The sequence below is a fragment of the Carassius gibelio genome, chromosome A25, assembly GCF_023724105.1.
Source record: "Carassius gibelio isolate Cgi1373 ecotype wild population from Czech Republic chromosome A25, carGib1.2-hapl.c, whole genome shotgun sequence".
Classification (NCBI taxonomy): Eukaryota; Metazoa; Chordata; class Actinopteri; order Cypriniformes; family Cyprinidae; genus Carassius; species Carassius gibelio.
Window position 1 is genome coordinate 3,505,142 of NC_068395.1, and position 20,694 is coordinate 3,525,835.

The following is a 20,694-nucleotide window of genomic DNA, read 5'->3' on the forward strand; positions in this document are numbered from 1 at the left end:
TAAAATTTGAGCATTGTGCATTACCAATTGTTTTATATTATTTTGGAGGCACTGTCACAATTTATTGTGTATTTTCATTCACTTTTTGTAGATGTATTATAACTTGTAATGGCTTTATGCTTTTGAATGTACTTGAATATGAAAATGAAGTGAAATGCTAGCTCTTTTGTGTTCATAAAGCATGTCATAAGTGAACCATGGGCTTTTCAGGGTCATCAGACCGCTGATGTTGCATGATGTCATTTCCATAAGGTGAACATTGACTTGCCTGCTAGTCATCTATTTTCTGGATGACTAGTTGACTAGCATAATGTGTAGTCATGCATGCTCTAGTGCATATTACAGTACATGCTTTGGATGTATAATGTACTACACACTATGTCATAACGCACAGTGTAGTTGAAGCAAGGACAATATAGGACTAAAATATGTGCATGATTGAGAGTAGGTGTGCGCTAAACACGTCCAAGTCTCTTTCATCAAACCCGTTCCAGCGCTCCGGTCCAATTCTTCAAACACTTCTCTTCTTTGAAGTGTCACAAGAGGAAATATTCTTTTTCATGTTTTCTCCTCATCTCGCTGGTAAAGACCCCGTGTGGGGGGAAAAAAGCTGACAGGTTTATTAGTAAAATAGGATTCAGAACGGCCATGACATGACGGTCCATCCGGGCCAGTGAGGATAAAAGCGCCATCTGTAAACACCAAATCAATCTGGCCTTTCGTTGCACATCACACGACCTGCATACGTAAGCGTTCAGTGAAAGAAGCGTGTGCGGATGGGATTTGGAAGCCACACGTGTCCTAAATCGTCTCCCCTAGTTTGTATTTAGCACACATGCAGAAAACAAGACAAAGTTACTTCTAGGGCGGTGATAAAACTATTAATTTATGGCATGTTCATTTCTGTGGCTTGTTAATTGTATTTGCTTGACTAGCAAGCCCAGAATACGACATGGTGTCCCCGGGTTCCCGGCTTGAATGTTTGCAGGAAAAGAGTTTTACCCCAAGAACAAGGACACTGTGTTTTTATTTGTGTGCAGACATACGCTTCCTTCAGGGAGAGAAGAGTTGACGCGATCGCTGCTTTAAGTGTGATATCTTCACTCTTTAATGATCTGAAAATAACTAAATCAACGAGCTTTTTCATTAACAGGTTCACAGAGCTGTTACAAGAACATTCCAGTCATCCAATACTTGCTGCATATTTTGTTTTTTAACATGCAACATGAAAATAATCGACAGAATCATACATTTAGAGAAAATATCTTGAATGTAGTTTTTTTTTTCTTTTTTTCCGCATAAATATTACATAGTATTGCATATAATATTGGCCTAAAACCAATATTTTTTAATGGTTTAAAAAAAGAAAATTCACATATTTGTTGCCATAGAATATACAATTTAAAATTTTACCGGAAATTAATTTTAAATAATTAGTAAAAAATATATCATATTTACACTACTGTTTAAAAGTTGGTGTTTTTATGTTTTTGAGTCTTTTATGCCAGTTTTGAATGCTTTTAAAAGCATTTGTTGCTATAAAATATTCCATGGAAAATATTACAGTAATATGTTTTAATAAAATTTTATAAAATCTTAATATACTACCATTAAAAGCATGTTTTTTTAGCTTCTTATGCTACATTAAAGATTATTACAGTTTAAAATTAAACTGTTATCTATTTATTTATTAGTATTTTATATTTTTATTGTTAATGTGTAACTATTTATATTATTATTATTTATACTTTATTTAATATTTGTAATGTATTTTAAATTGAATATTATTCCTGTGACTTAACCATATAAGTAGTTTTAAGATACAAAGTGAAAATAACTTGCAAAACCAGATACTTAGAGACTATATATTGATTTGCATGTGTTTTAACAGGTACAGAAATATTACATAATATTGTAAAAATTGCCAGTAAAACAGTAAATTTTTAAAACTATCATTACAATATAAAATGATGTATTAAACAAACAAATTATATTATTTATATCAATCAATCAATATAAAATCAATTTATATCAATTATATAATATATATATATATATATATATATATATATATATATATATATATATATATATATATATATATATATATATATATATATATTAGGGGTGTAACGATACGCGTATTCGTATTGAACCGTTCGGTACGACGCTTTCGGTTCGGTACGCGGTACGCATTATGTATACCGAACGGTTCGTTGGAGTAATTAATTATATTTGAAAAAAAAAAAAAAAGAGAGAGAGAGAAATATAATGATATGCGTTCAACAAGGTAGCCCAATAACCCAAACAACGTAACAGGCAACGCCCCTGACACTCCCGAAGAAGAAAAAAACACCATCTTATATGTTTATGTTAGGCTACTCAGCAGGCGCTCGCTCACTCAGTACGCGCTGAAGGCTCGTTGCAAAATAGCCAATGCGTTTAACAGACTAGAAATGAGAAGATCCTCCAATAACCAACAGGTCTGGTGTTTGGGTGCACTTTGGATTCCCTTTAAGCTATAATGGTGATGGCAAGAGAGTGGTGGATAAAAAAACAACGGTATGTCGCATCTGCAACATGACAGGGTACACCAGCGGGAATAAAAAAAAAAAAAAAAAAAAACACCAGCGTGAATATCTGGGATATATGCGACATTTTGCAACGAGCCTTCAGCGCGTGCTGAGTGAGCGAGCGCCTTAGGGGCCGTTCACATATCGCGCCTAAAAACGCATGGAAAACGCTAAGCGCGTCTTTCTCCTGAGGCGTCTGTCTTTGCTAAGCAACAATGACGTGCTCTCTCCATGAGACATTGAACAACAGAAATTTCAGCGAAGGATAAATGGATTTGCAGCTCTAAAAATCGCTTGCAGTAGCTCTGCTACTAAATTTATTTCAAAATTGCAATCCATATACAACTATGATCAGCTGATCCTTCATCTTGGCTGAGCTCTCAACGTTGTTACGGGAAAGGATGAAGCTGATTGGTTAGTTCTTGTCACATGACCCGCGGTGCGCTTGCGGCATTCTGAAAAGTTGAGATGTTTTTACATTTTGCTGTATCTAAAACGTATCGAACCGAACCGTGACATCAGTGTATCGTATCGAACCGAACCGTGAATTTTGTGAACCGTTACACCCCTAATATATATATATATATAAAATTGTATTAATGTAAAATTAATGTAAATTACAATAATATAAAATGATATTTATTCCTGTGTATATTTAATTTTAACATCCAACATAGAAATAATCAGTTATAGTTTATACAAAAAGTTATACATTTAGAATATTAACTCATTAATATGATATTTTATACTCACTACTAAAGTGTGATAACTTCACTCTTAAATGAGTCAGGGGCATCTTTAATCAACAGTAAGTGTGTGTCTCATAACTCCGTCTCTGTGGGGAACTTTCCAGTGGTATTTTTGCAGGATAACCTTTGTGCTCTTATCCCTGAAATCCACGCGGATTGCAGCGGTGCATGCTGGGAAAGGCAGGTCTGTCAGAGTGCCTCGTCGCCGCTCTCATTATTAAGGGCTGATTAGAAATTTGTGGTCTCGATTAAATGTCAGCGAAAGGTCAGGAATTGTTATGCAAACGCTGAACACAAAATGTTGTCTGCGTTCTGCTCACTTCTCGAGTTCTGTCATCATCCAGGATAAGGGAAAAACTTGAGCAGCGCGGGGTTAAAAATGGCCATCTCTGTTCGAGCAGCAAAAAAGGCAACATATTTTCTCTCCGTTGACTGAGAAGTGGCTCTGTATTCATCTGCTCATGCTCTCCTGCGGCTTCGAGAGCTGCCGTTGTGTTAAAGACAAAGAAATGTGGGTGGATACAGAAGCACACATCTATATGTTCTGTAAGACTAGACTGCTTTGACTGCTCAGATACACACTGAAGAATAATACAGACTTTCTGTGTTTGTGCTGCGGTGAATCACTCCGTTCTTTCATTAACTGTTTCACAGAGCTGGAGAAAAACAAACCTGATACACAACATTACAGTCCACTAATAACTACTGTATATTTAGTTCTAACATGCAACAGAATCATACATTTAGAGAAAATATATTTCATTGTCTGTTTTGTCCTGTCCCTATGTGACTGATAATCATGTAAATATTACATCATATTATGTGCATAGTACATAGTATCTGTTGCTATAAAATATTAAATCGTTTTATATAATATTTTATAAAATATATCACACTCTCTGCCATTCAAAGTTTGGGGTCTGTAATATTTTTTATGATATTAAAAGACGAGTCTTATACTCACTTAGGCTGCATTTATTTATTTTAAAAAAATACAGTAAAAGTGTGAAATATGATTATAATTTAAAATGACTAGTTTGGTTTTGAATCGGAACAGTGTTTATCTGAAATATATAGTTTTTTTTCTAACATTTTTAATTACTGCTGTCACTAATGATTCATTTAATCAATTTTTGCTGAATAGAAGTATACATTTTTCAACAACAAAAAAAAAAAAAAACTTTTGACAGTTTAGTGTGTATATACATTATAATATTTGATAATAGTATTATATCGCAAATATAAAGGTATATTTCATTAATGAACATAATTACAATTAGGAATGCTAATATTATATTTAACAAGATGTTTGTTCCTATTTTTAAAATTGGGAGCAGCACAAAAATTCTATGAATTTAATTATATACAATTTTATAACGACTTTACTTATAAAATTAGATTTGTTTTGTTATTTATCATATTTTCTTACACTTTATTTACTGTTTTAATCAATTGAAGAATCTGAATTTAAATTAAAAAATTGTGTTTAAAGGTTTTGTGGAGCAGGACTTTGGACCATAAGTTTTTTACAGTTTCACAGGCTGCATAAACCGAAGCCAGGTGGCATGATATAAGACTGAAATGACTGTGGATCTGTGAACTGAGTCTGTACATTTTTTGTGTGACAGTGTATTGGTTTCCTTCCAAAACAATAGTGTTTTTAATCCTGCGGACACATCTGCACACCTCTGTGATATCTCTCTGCTCTACAGCGGCTGCTGTGTGTATCCAGTGCTGTAATGTAGTTTGACACGGTGGCACAACGCTCACATCTCCGCTTCTGGAGTGGGGCTCAGGAACTCTGCTTTCGTGCTGTTGAATAGATTTTCTCAATTACCAACGTTAAATGAGTTGAGTGGTGAATTTAACATGTAAGAGTATTTGATAGTGAGAGTAGCAGTTAACAGCTTTGCATTATAATGTTTACCTCTATGCACTAAGCATAATTGGATTTTTTCTGGTTTTAAATGGACTGTGCAAAGTAGAGTTCTGATACATTTGGAGAAAGTGGTCTATAAGCATTCCCATTTACCCCAATGGACAGAGTTTCTCATAAAAGATGATGGTATTTTTTATTTTATATTAATCTATTCCTTTACTATCTTGGGGTGGGGGGGGGGGGGGTGTTCGTACTTGAACCTATGATCTTGGTGTTGCATGCACCATGCTCTGCTGTTTGAGCTACAGGATTTTGTTTTTCATCTGTGCATTCGAAAGATGTTTTTATCTGAAGTGACTTAGCACTGCTTCACATTTGATCAGTTCTTGCTTGCCCTGGGATTTGAACCTTTGACCTTTGACCTACCATGACCTACCATTGCTGGGGACGTGCTCTGCTGTTTGAGATTTTTTACTTTTTCTATTAATTTAAATGATTTTATTTTGCAGTGGAAGCAATTTCCTTTTATAATATATATATTATACGTTACATTTGATAACACTAATGAAGGGAAGATGTTCTCAAATGATTTATATTATTAAGTACTTCTTTTGTTTTACTGTTTAGCAGGAGTTAACTAGAGCAAACGTGACTCATTTAAGGCTCAGTGCTGGTAACTGGAAGATTGCTCGTTTGTTCTCCACCAGAAGCAAACAATGAACCATTACCATTGTGCCTCTGAGCAAGGCTCTTAACCCCAGGTTACTCCGAGGGGATGGTCTGTAATAAGGTCATGGCACCGCTCTACAGTGAGAACAAGTGAAAGTCATGGAAATACATTTAGCTGACCCTTAAGAGAAGTTTCTATTCTTCTTCAGGTTTGTGACCTGAACTTAAGTGTCTCAGAGAAAGGCCACTGAGGAGCCTACAAGTGTTGAATACTAAAAGGATATATATTTTTTTACCATTATTAAATTTTGGCAAAATTATTTGTATTATTAATTTATTTGTTTTTTTGGGTGTGTTTTACTTTATTTTGGTACATACTGTATATTAGTTGTCAGATGCAGTGAACAGATGAATAGTTTTCTGCTACATTCAGTTACAGTTGGAGGATATAGGCTCCATTTGCCTTGTATGCGGCCTGTTTTGGCGACATGCCACTACTGATCTTGTATTCTTCAGTTGGTTCATTGTTGTCCCAAACTGCTTAAATGCTTACTGCATTAGAGATGAAAGAGTGTCCTGTGTACATTGCGCCTGTGGAAGTCAGCATAATCCATTTAAAATATGATGACAAGCATTTGGCTACCAAACTGCTGCAAAATACATGAGCTGGGTTTTATCTGTGCCCTTTTTATTACCAATTAAATCAACAGCATTTGATTATTTATGAATTATTTTGCTTAATTACACTTAGACTCTAGTTTGTCTATTTTCTCACCCATACGAGAGCACTTGCAAACGTTTTCCCCCTTTCCTTCACTTTGAACCATTCGTTTACTGGGCTTTTAACCAGACAGAAAGCATTTAGACTAATTTGTAAATGTTTTTAAAATTGCTTAAAGGATGAAAATGTTTCAATTCATTTTTATTTTTTTTTATGTTACTTGAAATGCTAACAGTTTGCAATAAGGGTCATTAGTTAACTATTTTACTTCACATGAACTAAACATGAACAACACTTCTGCAGCATTTATTATTATTATTATTTTATGTTAATTTCAAAATGTACTAATACATTATTTAAATCAAAACTTGTTAACTTTAGTTAATGCACTGTGCATTAACATGAACTAACAGTGAACAACTGTATTTTCATTAACTAACATTAACAAAGATTAATAAATACTGTATTGTATGTATTAATACATTAACTAACATTATCAAATGGAACCATATTGTAAACTTTTACAAAACCTTGAAATCAAATAAGAAACTAAGAATACTGTGTAAATTTTGACTCAAGAAAACTGCAAGTAACATTTAATTAAAATCGGAAATTTTTCAAGTACAGAAAAACTGAAATGTGAAATGTAAAAAGTATACTGTAATTTAATATTTTATTTACAACTTAGAAAAATCTTCTCATTTCCGCTTAGTTAATGTTCTAAAATAACTGAAACTTAAACAGAATAATATGTATAAAAACTATGCAGACTTTAAAAAGACAGTACCTAATAAAAAATGACAAAAAACTATGCTATTATATCTCAATGACACTAAAATAACACTGATCTGAATATAATACTAATTTCAATGGCAGGTTTGCCAATCAGGTTTTGATTTTTGACCTATAAAAAGATTGTGCATGCTCATTGCTCATCTATTTGATATATTACTGGTGATGTGCTGATTTTTTTCATGAAGGGACATTGTTTTTAATAATGTTTGTATGTTCTCCCCAGTTCTTGAACTTTCGGCATGAGAGTGTTTGCTGAGGCTCGTGTGTTCAGTGTGTCACGATGCTGGACGTAGCAAAGTGTCTGAATGCATTCATGCATAAAACCCCTCTGTACATTAGTACACTACACTAGAGAGTCCACGGACTGCTGTGTGTGTGTGTGTGTGTGTGTGTGTTTCTGAATACTGAGAGAATACGACACACAGAGATCAGGTCACTGTGGAGGGTCACTGCTGTTAGTCAGTTTCTGTTACAGCTCTGTGGTTCGGAGATTTTTTCCTAATGCACTGGGAACTCTGAATATTTCTATTTGTGGTGCTGTGAGAGGACTCTGACACTGGACAGCACAGCAGTTTACAGTCCTGCAGATAAAACCTGGTGTACTGACCACAGACAGCTACCTTCTTAATAGAAATGAGACTGACTGAATCTAAAAACACAGAGCAGTCTTGAAGTATTTATTATATTTAGTGATGCTTTGTTGAAAGGGGAAAACAATTATTAAATATGTAATATAGCAAATAGTTGTGTGAGCTAGAAGTTATTAATACATTTATTTATCAATTCTATTATAATATTGTTAATCCTATAAATTGATATAGATTAACAGTATTTACAATATTGCAATAACATAATAGATAAATGTACTAGTTGTAACTATAAACAATTACAGAATATATATACACACACAGTATAAAGATATTTATATATTTATATAATTACAATTAAATATTACTACAAATTAAATATTATAGAATCTTAATATGACAAGTATACATGGCTATATTAATCTAAATATTCATATACATCTGAATTATTATTATATTAATAATAAATTATATATTACAGTATTTATTATATAAACATTTATTAAAAAAATTGAAATATTACAATTTATAATATTACAAATATATAAGTAATGTATATTTACAAAATATATATTCAATATCAAAAATATATTTATGGTTAAAAATAAAATGTCTATATATATATATATATATATATATATATGAATATATATGAATATCGCCACAAAATATTTTATATTGATTATATATTGATTTTATATTAATTGTGTTTTTGACATCCATAATAATAAAGCACAGAAAATGAATAGCTCACATAAAAACATGGGAAGAGATAACTAATTTTTTTTTTTATCATTTTCTTATCAAATTTCTTTGTTACTTTTTTCTCATGTTTTTTCAGTACAAAATAATATGTATGAGTCAGGCATGTCAGGAGACAAATTTTTACATTTCTAAATTACCTATAGCTTAAGAAAAAAAAAAAGAAAGAAAGTTGTGACACTTGCCAAGTATCATAACCTATACTCAGAATTGGTGCTCTGCATTTAACCCATCCAAGTGCACACACACAGAGCACTGAGTAGGGAACACACACCCAGAGCAGTGGGCAGCAGTTTTTTCCAGCACCCATGGAGTAATTGGGGGTTCAGTGCCTTGCTCAATGGGTATTGAGGGTGGAAGAGAGTGCGGTTCATTCACCCCCCACTACCTACAACTCCTGCCAGCACTGAGACTTGAACATGCACCATACGGGTTAAAGTCCAACTCTCTAACCATTAGGCCACAGCTTCCCCTTTATTTCGTGCAGAAAGAAAATATAAAGTAGCTGTTAAAAATAGAAACACACACATTGCGCACTGTGTTAGATACGGGCCGAATGATTGATCTTATGAGGCAGCATAATTTTGCTGCCAACTATTTGGAACGGCCTCGGGTCTGGAGCTCGCCTGTGGTGCTTAAAAATGCTGTGTAGGAAGGCAGCTCGCTGGGTTTGGAATGGAGCCATTCTCTCCTGTCAGATGTCTTTGAGGGAGCAAATAGGAGACCAAAGTGACGTTTTGTTGCACTAAATGAAATGAGAATGGCAGTGGAATATACAGCCGGCAGCTCATGAGTGCCACTGACATTTCCAGCAGATGACGACACAGATACTGAAGCTGGTGATTAGTCTCTGCGTGTCTCTGCATTTATGGCTGTTTCAACGCTAAATGTCAATTATCATTGCACTTCTTTTCGTCAGCTAACCTTCACTTCTGAGTGTGAGCTCTCTTTATCTTTTCACTAGCTGTCTGTATGACAGTGTGAGTTCGTTGAAGAGTTTGAAGAGCTCGCCCCAAACTGAAAGTTCATTTACATACCCTCATGTCGTCCCAAATTTGATTTGATACTTTCTGTGGAGCACAAGACGTGAATGCTTGAAACACATACTAGCATTCTGTATGATGAGAAATGGATCTGCCAAGCAATAACAACAATAAAACATTTCATTTTTCAACTTTAATGGAAAAAGAATCATAATATGATAGAATAGGTAAAAATATATGAGCGAATGACTGTTTTGAGTCAAATCTTTTCAATGAATCAGTGAGTGAGTTGTTCTGATATAATGAGTACATACTGACTCGATCCGATCAACAAAAGGGAATATATGAAGCATATCTAGCCTTTCTTTTCAACAATTAGATTGGATGAGAAGTGGGCCTGTCAAGGAAAAAGTATCATAAAAGTGGTCCATATGACTGTATTCAAAATTTTATGAAGCCGTTCAATAGATCTGTGGAAGGAACAGACCGAAACTCATGAACGAATCACTATTTTGAGTGGGATCTTTTTGATGAATCAGTGTGTGAATGATTCATACTTACATGGCTTTTGAGTTCAACTCACTGATTCAATCTGATTGCAACAGGAAGCTTGTAAATGAATCATTTAGACTGGTTTGGTGAACAGATTCAAAGAAAATGATTTGTTCATTTTGGTTCTCAAATTCACTGATTCAACTGTAAACCTCTGTGACCAGATCATTGAGTCAGTTTGAGAACCAAATCGGTCTGACTTGTTTTACAAATCATTCTCACTGCTTTTGAGAATTGGATAAAATAAAAATAAAAAGATTGACTCAGAAGAATAATGTGTTTGCGAATCGGACTAATTGATTCTCAAACTCACTTAATTGAGTGTTACCTACTATGACCATATCACTGATTCAAATTGCATTCAAAGTTTTCTAACGTGATTCAAAACCCTTAAACGAATCACTGTTTTGAGTGATTCATCTTTTTGATGAATCAGTAAATGAGTGATTCATACTGATATGGTTCTTATGTTTAACTCACTGATTTGATTGGATCACAGCAAGAGTTTCAGTGAATATCTCAGCGTAGTTTCTCAGCGTATGACTTCCATTATAGTCTGTAGTAAGTCTCACTCCACATTCTCGTGTCTGTCTCTCCCTCCCGGAGCGGCAGTGGTCTCCACGGTCATCTGTCTCCACCTGTGCGGCTGATTCAGGCAGCTTGTGCTCCTCCACAGACTGTGTTTCCCGCGGTGTGTCTGAATCTCTGCTGTTCTTCCTGTGGTGGACATGCAGCTGCTGTGAAAGTTGTTCTCAAACTGATGGTGAATTAGGAGATTTGTCTCTCCGAGCTCCGGGAATTCATGCGTTACTAACAAAACAGGAGAAATAAACATGAAGGTCACAGTCTGCAGTGTTTATGGTGTTTGAACGGAATAAATCACCATGACTGAAATCCGGTTTGTGGATTGCTGTCCATTGCTAACTAAATAGTTCCAGTGTTTTTAACTAAATGTTTTTTCATATACATACTTTGAAGTCCAGATCATGCACTACTATGGTATACTGTAAATGCAAGTACCATAGTTTTACCATTATCGTCACGTTTTATTTTTTTTACCTTATTAAACTAACTCGTTTGAATGGGAATAGTCCTCAGATTTGTAACTGATCTGAATCTGATTCGATCTGAAATTGATGATTCCCAGTGTCTCTACAAATCCATAAACTTCAGTGAGCTGTATGTGATGCATTTTAAGTTAATAAAAAAATGACTTATTGTTTGTTGTTAAATTAATACATTAATTGATTCATTTATTATTAATGTTGTTGTAGTTGTTAATATTCAACTCTATAATATAAAGACGATGATCAGTGGGACTCATTCCATAAATGTTGATAAACTGCATTTGATGCATTTAAATTAATAAGGAAAATTTTATTATTTATTTTCATTAATTTATTATTGTTGTTGTTGTTGTTGTTGTTGTTGTTTTTGTAACCTAATTTTTTATTTGAAAGGTGATTTGAATTCATAAAGAATATTAATTAATTTATTATTATTAATTCTTTCATTAATTCATTCATTATTATTTATTTATTTATTTATTTATTTATTTATTTATTTATTTATTTATTTTCTAAAGCCAATGATCCCCAGTGTTATCCCCATTCCACAAACTTGGTGAAATATGAAGTGATGCATAAGAATTTATTCAGAAAAGAGATTATTTGTTTGTTCGTTCGTTCATTGTTACTATTATTAATTAATAGCCAAGCATGGCCCCTTTTTTTAAAGCGAAAAGGCCCCACCCCCCTCCAAAAAAAAAAAAAAAGTATTTATTTATTTTATTTACTCTTTTTGTTTATTTGTTTGTTTGTTTGTTCGTATGGCATCGTCCCTGAGAGCTCACCACTAAGCTATGTCTGCAACAATTTCTGCCTTTAGCAGAGCAGTCAATATCGTGTTCTGATGTAGAGAGAGTTCGGGAATGGAGGCGTAGTTCAGCTAGAAATCCTCCTCCTACGCTGCCTATTCTAAAACATATAAAAGTCTATTTCTGATTCACTCTGAACACAATAATCCCGCTCATGTGGAGCAGAGGCTTTTCCAGTGAGGAGGCAATTGAGGGAAGAGGGCTTGTATTGCTCTCCGTCTGAGAGGTAATTAATTTCAATTCCATTCATTTGTCTCTTTGCCTGACATTTTTAGCACTGACACTGATGCGGAGTTTATATGGATTAATAATACCCGGCTCATTCCCGTCGTGGCATTAACCTGCTTTTGTGTATTATCTGAGAAAAACAGACCCGAACGCAAGCGCGGCTGACCCACATCATTACCCTGAACATGAACAAATGTTTACAGGTAATCTCAAGTTAATGTGACATCTGATATTCATTTACACGAAGCCTGGCCTGTTTACTGTCCTTCACGAACAACCACAAAACAAAAGACCATTGTAATATTTAATAAAGATGCTTTTGTTATCAGCATGCACACCATTTTACCGGCTAAAAGAGAAAACTGAGCAAATGTAAAGACTGAAAGCTCTTCCTCGGGTAAAGGAGTTGGTAGTTGAAAGCTAAAGAGAAAGCTGAACCAAAAATGTTAATTCTGTAACTTACCTGTAGCTCAACTGGTAGAGCATTGCTATCAAGCGCAAGGTTAGGGGTTCGATTCCCCGGGAACACATGATAGGTAAAAATTGATAGCCTGAATGCACTTGGATAAAAGCGTCTGCTAAATGCATACATTTTATTTAATTTAACTTAATAAGACTTGAAATATAGTGCACAAGTTATATGAGCAGGTTTCATGATACTTCATAAATGTAGTCCCCAAAAATCTCTTTTATTCGGATTAGAAACAACATGAGGGTGAATAAATACTGCCAGAATTTTCATTTTTGTTTAACTGTCTCTTTAATTTTGAAAAGGCCACACTGGGACTCTCTGAGCTCTGAGCAGGGGGAGGTCTAATAATCATTCTCTCTTTTTTAAAAACATACCTTGTTTATTTATTCTGAAATAGCCTTGCTGGGTTTTTCCAAGGTCTGTGTGGATGAATAAGGCTCTCGATGGGAGAGCATGAGTGGGCCGAACCCCTCTGGGTGTTTTGAGAGGCTCCTCAAACAGAGACCAACAAAAGCTTAATCAAGCGTCATTCTCCAACACAAATATCACAGCACTCTTTAAAACACACGCCACTGCATGAACAATCAGGGCTATAATAATAATAATAATAATAATAATAATAATTAAATAAAAATATGTATTGTAGTTTTTATTTTTATTTGCCTTTCATTGGTAGTCAATTTCAGTTTAGTTTTGGTGGTGCATGAAAAGCTTTTTATTTAATTTAAGCTGTATTTCAATGCAGTTTTATTTTGTCTTTTTTTCCGCCACAGACTGTTCCATCTGCCCATGATAACTCATACTTTATCAGAAGCCGCTCCATTCACAAAATAGCAGTTTTTAGTTGAAGTTTAATTTGTTGAATTCGTATAAACACACTGTAGCCTGACTCCTGGGGCATTTAGGATTCAGCAGCATGGATTATTCACTTAGATCTCATGTCAGTTTCCAATGACCCCCAACAACTACTCACTGATTCTCCAAAGTTCACTCCATAATCTTTGAAATATATTCTGTTTTAACTGTTTTTCACCGTTACCAATTTGCTGCACAACGTTGTGTCCAGTGTTTTTCTATTGTTTATACATTTTGTATTTATTTATATTCTGAATTCAATTTATTTTTATATTTTCAGTTGTCATTTTTTAATAATTGGGTTATGTGCTTTGTAATTTCATTCGTTTTTATTTCTTAAATATTTATGCTAAGTTTCAGTTAATATCTTATTCAGTTTGACCTTCTTATTATTACAATTTTTTTATGTCAGTTAATTGCAAAGGCAACATTTTGAATTTACTTATCTATCTAATTTATGTTTTACATTTATCAATGAGTGATCAGGTGGACGCTTTTTGTTTTGTTTTGTTTTGTTTTGTTTTGTTTTGTTTGTTTTGTTTTGTTTTGTTGTGTTGTGTTGTGTTGTGTTGTGTTTTGTTTTGCTTTGCTTTGCTTTGCTTTGCTTTGTTTTGTTGTGTTGTGTTGTGTTTTGCTTTGTTTTGTTTTTTGTTTTGTACGCCAGAATCCATCAATTGTCAGAAGTTGGGAGATTAAATTAAAGTTTAAATTGATCAATGAAATGTTGAAAATCTAAAAATATTCATCTAAAAATAAGATGTTTTATTTATTTGGTTGTAGGGCACTTTTATAGTTTCAGTTTAGTTTCGATTCTGTTATAAACCACCATTTTTCTTTCTTTATTTAAAGATTTTTCACCTCTAGAATTGTATTTATTTATTTATTTTTGCTAGGTTTTTGCTAGTTTTTTGTCTTATGGCAACAATAATGCGCTGCAGTTTCATGCAGGTTTGAGACACAAAGCCTTAACCTCGGCCCTGGCTCTCTTTTCTGAAGCTCTGTTGTGCTGCAGTGTCTGCTATTGATGGATGGTGTGCTGCTCTGGCTTTAGCTGTAGTGTGCGGCGCTAGCTCCTGAAGGAGCGTCAACCTCTCTCTCTCTCTCTGTCTAAACGCCCCCTTATTTCAAAGCAGCTTTCAAAAGCAGCATCTTTGTCGTATGTTATTATGATTTCCCCAGTGAAGGCGCACAGCGTCCGCCTGCTGCCCCGTGAGTGTGTGTGGCTATCAGAGGACACAGCAGTACTGGTCACAGTACCCAGGAGCATAGCTGGTCACCAGCAGATGTTGTTTTGGAAGCAGATCCCCAACGTGACTTGCCAGTGTTTTGACCAGGCCTATTATTGCTGTCAGTGCTCATGAAGTGAACTCAAAATCAAAATATATGGCTTTTTCTTTTTCTTTTTTTTATAAATACTTGCTTATTATGAATGATTCATCATGTTATTCCAAATAAAAAAAGTTTAATGAGTGGGGTTGTTCCTCACATTTTTCACCAGGCCTATTTCTGCTGTCTTTAATAGAAACTTCAAAGCTCATCAAGTCAATGTGGATTTTTCTTTTTTAATGCATATGTCTGGTCTTATTATGAAATACATATGGCATTATGAAAGGTTTGCTCATAGATCAACCCTCAAGGCTTCGTATAGTCATTTAAAAAGCTTACCCTCAATTAAAAGACACATAATCCAGGTATTACTTCAACTACTGAACAATAGGTGGCCAGTGAAATAACTAATTAACTGTTCGCGTACAGCAGTTTGCAGTGAGAATGTTAATGAATTACACGGTCAGAACCTGATTTAACAGAAACTTAATTAATAGAACTGACATGAAAATCATCATAGCGACTCGGTGGACTTCTATAATATGACATTTCTACACAACTAAGCAGAAATTATTTTTTACAGTTAATTGGGAAAAACCAACCAACTATTGAAACATCGAGGGCACCTATTGGTTGAAATTTAAGAGCCCTTAATGGAATTTGGAATAACATTATGAATAATTCAGTATAGGAACAGGTATTAAGAAAGAAAAGGAAATAAATTATGATTTTATGCTGACATCACAAGCATTTAAGGTTCTGTTAACGACAGCAAAAACAGGCCTGGTGAAAATGGTGGTGAAATAGGCGTTTACCATTAATCGTGAAGAACCACCTGCCCACTGAAACATTGAGGGCACCTATCGGATGACATTTAAGTGATCTTGATGTCACCCAAAAGAAAAGAAGTTCAAAACATTATAAACACCTTTTTTATTTACAATAGCATGATGAATATGTATGTCAAAGCGACAGCAACGACAGCAGAACGTTCAGAACTGAAGAATTGGTTTTCTCTTCACAAATCTGAATTTGAATTAAATTAGCCACGCCCTGCTGGAAGATGACTTGATTATGAAATGTAAAAGTAAAATAAAGTGCTCCTCCATCTCAGCCGAATTAATCTAAATGAGTTTATATAACATAAGAGCATATTTTTTATAGGTGGAACTTCAAACAGATCTATCTAAACCGAAAAATAAATATATAAACTCTCCTTTAAAGTTTGCTTTGACAAGTTAAAAATAACTAAATGACTCAGTCGAGCATAACATCTTCTCCTAATGTGGTATGTGGTAACTGCGTGTTCCCAGTTTATTTTCAGTGGCAGAGAGGCGGCACGAAGAGCACGGCGTATCAAGCTTGTGCAAAAGTCTTGCCTCTTTGTCATGCACCACTTTGAGCTACAAACCACGCAGGATAAGACTTATCTATTCGTGTCATTGACCAATCAGACGCTGATTTCACCACCAATCAAAAATTTCATTTACAGGTTTTACAGGAATACTCTGCTATTGGTTTCCAATTTTCCCGAGCACTATAAATCTAATTATGATCTCTTCAAAATGTCTGTGCTCCAAATGTAATCCATTTTTGAGAGACATTATGGATATACAAAAGCTGTTTTATTAGATGGGCACAGATGTTTTCCATAAAGGGAAGGTCACAAGCAAAGCTTTTACTGTGTAAAATTCCCCTTATGCACGTGGCACATGGTTAATTCTTCATGTTCTGACAAACAGGTATATTTCAGATAACTGAACATTTGGCAGACCCTTCACCTTGGATGACCACCCTTCATTTAAAGCTGAAAAACGAGCTGTTCTTCAATCCAAAAGCGATCCTCGCCAAGATCTGGCCATCTCTACAGACAGCTCAATCATCTCTGCCTCACTGAAAGCCAAGGACCTTGGCATGACGCCAGATCTGGATCTGGAACATGTGGTATACCTGACTCTCCTGCCCTGTTAAGACCCCAGTCATCTAGAAGATCCCAAATATATTCACTCACACGAACTTTGGATTCAAAAATAAATAGCTCCCTCTCTATTCATGAATGTGAATCTGAATTGAATTGGCCACACCCCACAGGAACGGGAAGTTAAAGAAATATAACACGGATAATGCATTTTGGAAAACCTATCCATCATTTGCATTGTTCATTTCATTCGCTTTTATCATTTGTTCAATCATTCATTATTTGATCCCCCTATCGTTTTCTTTTTTGCAATCTATCATGTGTTCTATGTTTTGTTTGTTTGTTCTAGCTTACATTCATTGTCCTATCTATTATTAACTATTGTTCACTTTTTCTATCGTTCGTTCTATAGTTTTTTTTATCATGCATTATTTTGTTCAATTATGTTTACTGTAATTCATTTTTCTATCTATCATTTGTTTGGTAATTTGCTCTTTCATTCATTGTTCTATCTATCATTTGTTCTTTTTTCTCTCTGTTGTTCATTCAGTCGTTCATTGTATGTTTGTTCTATCTATCGTTCGTTCATTCTGTTATTCATTTGTTCTGTCTTCTGTATTGTTTGTTCTAGCATTTGTTTTTTCCATTTGTCATTAATGTGTTCTATCTATCCTTTGTGCGTTTGTTCATTCATTCTGTCATCTGTCGTTCTATCTGTCCATCCATAATTCTGTCTGTCATTCTATTAATCTATAAACTTTCAATTCTGTTTTCAAGTTATGTGAATTTCTTTGAATTGATTTGCAATTCCGCATTCACATTTGAATTGAAATTCTGCATCATGTTTGTTACTAAAAATTAATTCAAATTTAGAAATTGAAATAGGAATCTACATGGAGTTTTCAGTTGTGTTCTGAATGGTTTGCATCCCCAAATTAACTTGCTTCTTATTTCTGTTCTAGTGATCTAGTCCTGGAATGCAAGAATAGTATTCAGCACTTATCATCTACCACAGCGCGACTGGAGTCTGAGCACATTTTGTCTTCAGCACTCTCTAAAATTTCAGATATCGCTCTATCTATTATTCTATCAATAAGCATCTTCAAAATGCTGAGAATGTACAGTAAGTACAGTAGAGATTATAGTGAATGTTCAAGTTGTGGCAGCTGCTCTTGAGTTTCCTGCATATCTTCGTTCCACTGAAATGAGACGTGATTGTATAGCAGAAAATGCATTTACGGAGACATGATCGTTGCGTTATGGAATTGCACAAGCATTAAGGAAGTGCCAAACTGTCCAGGGTTTCTGCTCCACAGAACTATTCATTTATTCAGCATGTAATAAAGTCAGCCTCTTCTGCGAATCATCTGGCTTTGAAATTGCTCAGCAGAAAAGCAGGCCTCTGACAGCTCCCGCTCAGTGCCGTGTACGTTGAGCTCTGTGCCAAAACTAGGAGATAACGAGCCCCCTGATGATCATTAGCTTGGATGACTGCATAATGAGCCTGGAAAATATCTAGAGGTCAGAGAGGAAAGCCTCTATTAAAAGCATTATTAAGCCACGAGGGTCAAAGTTCAGGATGGAGAGTGTCAAAGAGTTTCACAAAGTCCAGTTGGAGGAACTCAATGGTCAACTGTCAAAAGCTGCGCTCTGATTCACAGTTCCTACACAGAGTTTGCTGCTCACTACATGCAGAAACCATACAGTATATCTTGAAAACGTACTTTAAAACCTTTGTTTTTTTACAGACCATGTCCCAGAATACTTAACATCACTTGACTTTCTGCCTCACCTTAATAGGAACTTGCTGAAATGTGGTTTGAAATGTGGACACTCTGAGTTTGAATCCAGTTTATGTTGCACTTTAAAGTGCCCCTAATATTAATTTTTTAAGGTTCCTAATATAGTTTTGAGAATCTCCTACAATAGGTTTACATGCATGCAAGCACTTAACAGATCGTTTACTTTCACACACAGCTACATTACACACTGCATGCCCATTTTCAAAATGGCATACAGTAAAAGGGGCACTTTAAAATTTAATAGGCATTTTAAAATGTATATATTTATTTACTATATTAAAGTATTAAATGTTTATTATATAAATCAAATTCATAATTTATTTATATTTATTCATATTCAAATATGAAATAAATATTTATTTTAAAATCTTAAATATTTATAGGAAATTCAATACGAATTTCAGTCATTCGTAAATTCTTATTTTTATTTATATTAATTTATATGAAAATATTAAATATAAATTATAGATGAATACAAATTTTATTATTTCACACATTGTTATTTTTATTGATTTCTGTTCTTCATCTATCTTTTTTATATTTATCTGAAAATATTAAATATTTATATTATGTGTGTGTGTGTGTGTGTGTGTGCATACACATCTTATAAATTTGTATATTTTAATATTTTATATTTATTTAAAGTAAATACAGTTTATTCTTTCATTCATATTTGTATATATTATAAAAATGTATTAATTTACATATTGTAAATTATTTAATTTGTGCAGATAGATCTTGGTGCTCATGTGGATGATCATGGTTTGATTCTAACCATTCCAGAAAGTATTTTCCAATCCCATTTTCTGTCTTTTATACAGTATTGTTCAAAATAATAGCAGTACAATGTGACTAACCAGAATAATCAAGGTTTTTCGTGTATTTTTTTATTGCTACGTGGCAAACAAGTTACCAGTAGGTTCAGTAGATTCTCAGAAAACAAACGAGACCCAGCATTCATGATATGCACGCTCTTAAGGCTGTGCAATTGGGCAATTAGTTGAATTAGTTGAAAGGGGTGTGTTCAAAAAAATAGCAGTGTGGCATTCAATCACTGAGGTCATCAATTTTGTGAAGAAACAGGTGTGAATCAGGTGGCCCCTATTTAAGGATGAAGCCAACACTTGTTGAACATGCATTTGAAAGCTGAGGAAAATGGGTCGTTCAAGACATTGTTCAGAAGAACAGCGTACTTTGATTAAAAAGTTGATTAGAGAGGGGAAAACCTATAAAGAGGTGCAAAAAATGATAGGCTGTTCAGCTAAAATGATCTCCAATGCCTTAAAATGGAGAGCAAAACCAGAGAGACGTGGAAGAAAACGGAAGACAACCATCAAAATGGATAGAAGAATAACCAGAATGGCAAAGGCTCAGCCAATGATCACCTCCAGGATGATCAAAGACAGTCTGGAGTTACCTGTAAGTACTGTGACAGTTAGAAGACGTCTGTGTGAAGCTAATCTATTTTCAAGAATCCCCCGCAAAGTCCCTCTGTTAAAAAAAAGGCATGTGCAGAAGAGGTTACAATTTGCCAAAGAACACATCAACTGGCCTAAAGAGAAATGGAGGAACATTTTGTGGACTGATGAGAGTAAAATTGTTCTTTTTGGGTCCAAGGGCCACAGGCAGTTTGTGAGACGACCCCCAAACTCTGAATTCAAGCCACAGTACACAGTGAAGACAGTGAAGCATGGAGGTGCAAGCATCATGATATGGGCATGTTTCTCCTACTATGGTGTTGGGCCTATTTATCGCATACCAGGGATCATGGATCAGTTTGCATATGTTAAAATACTTGAAGAGGTCATGTTGCCCTATGCTGAAGAGGACATGCCCTTGAAATGACCCAAAACACACTAGTAAACGGGCAAAGTCTTGGTTCCAAACCAACAAAATTAATGTTATGGAGTGGCCAGCCCAATCTCCAGACCTTAATCCAATTGAGAA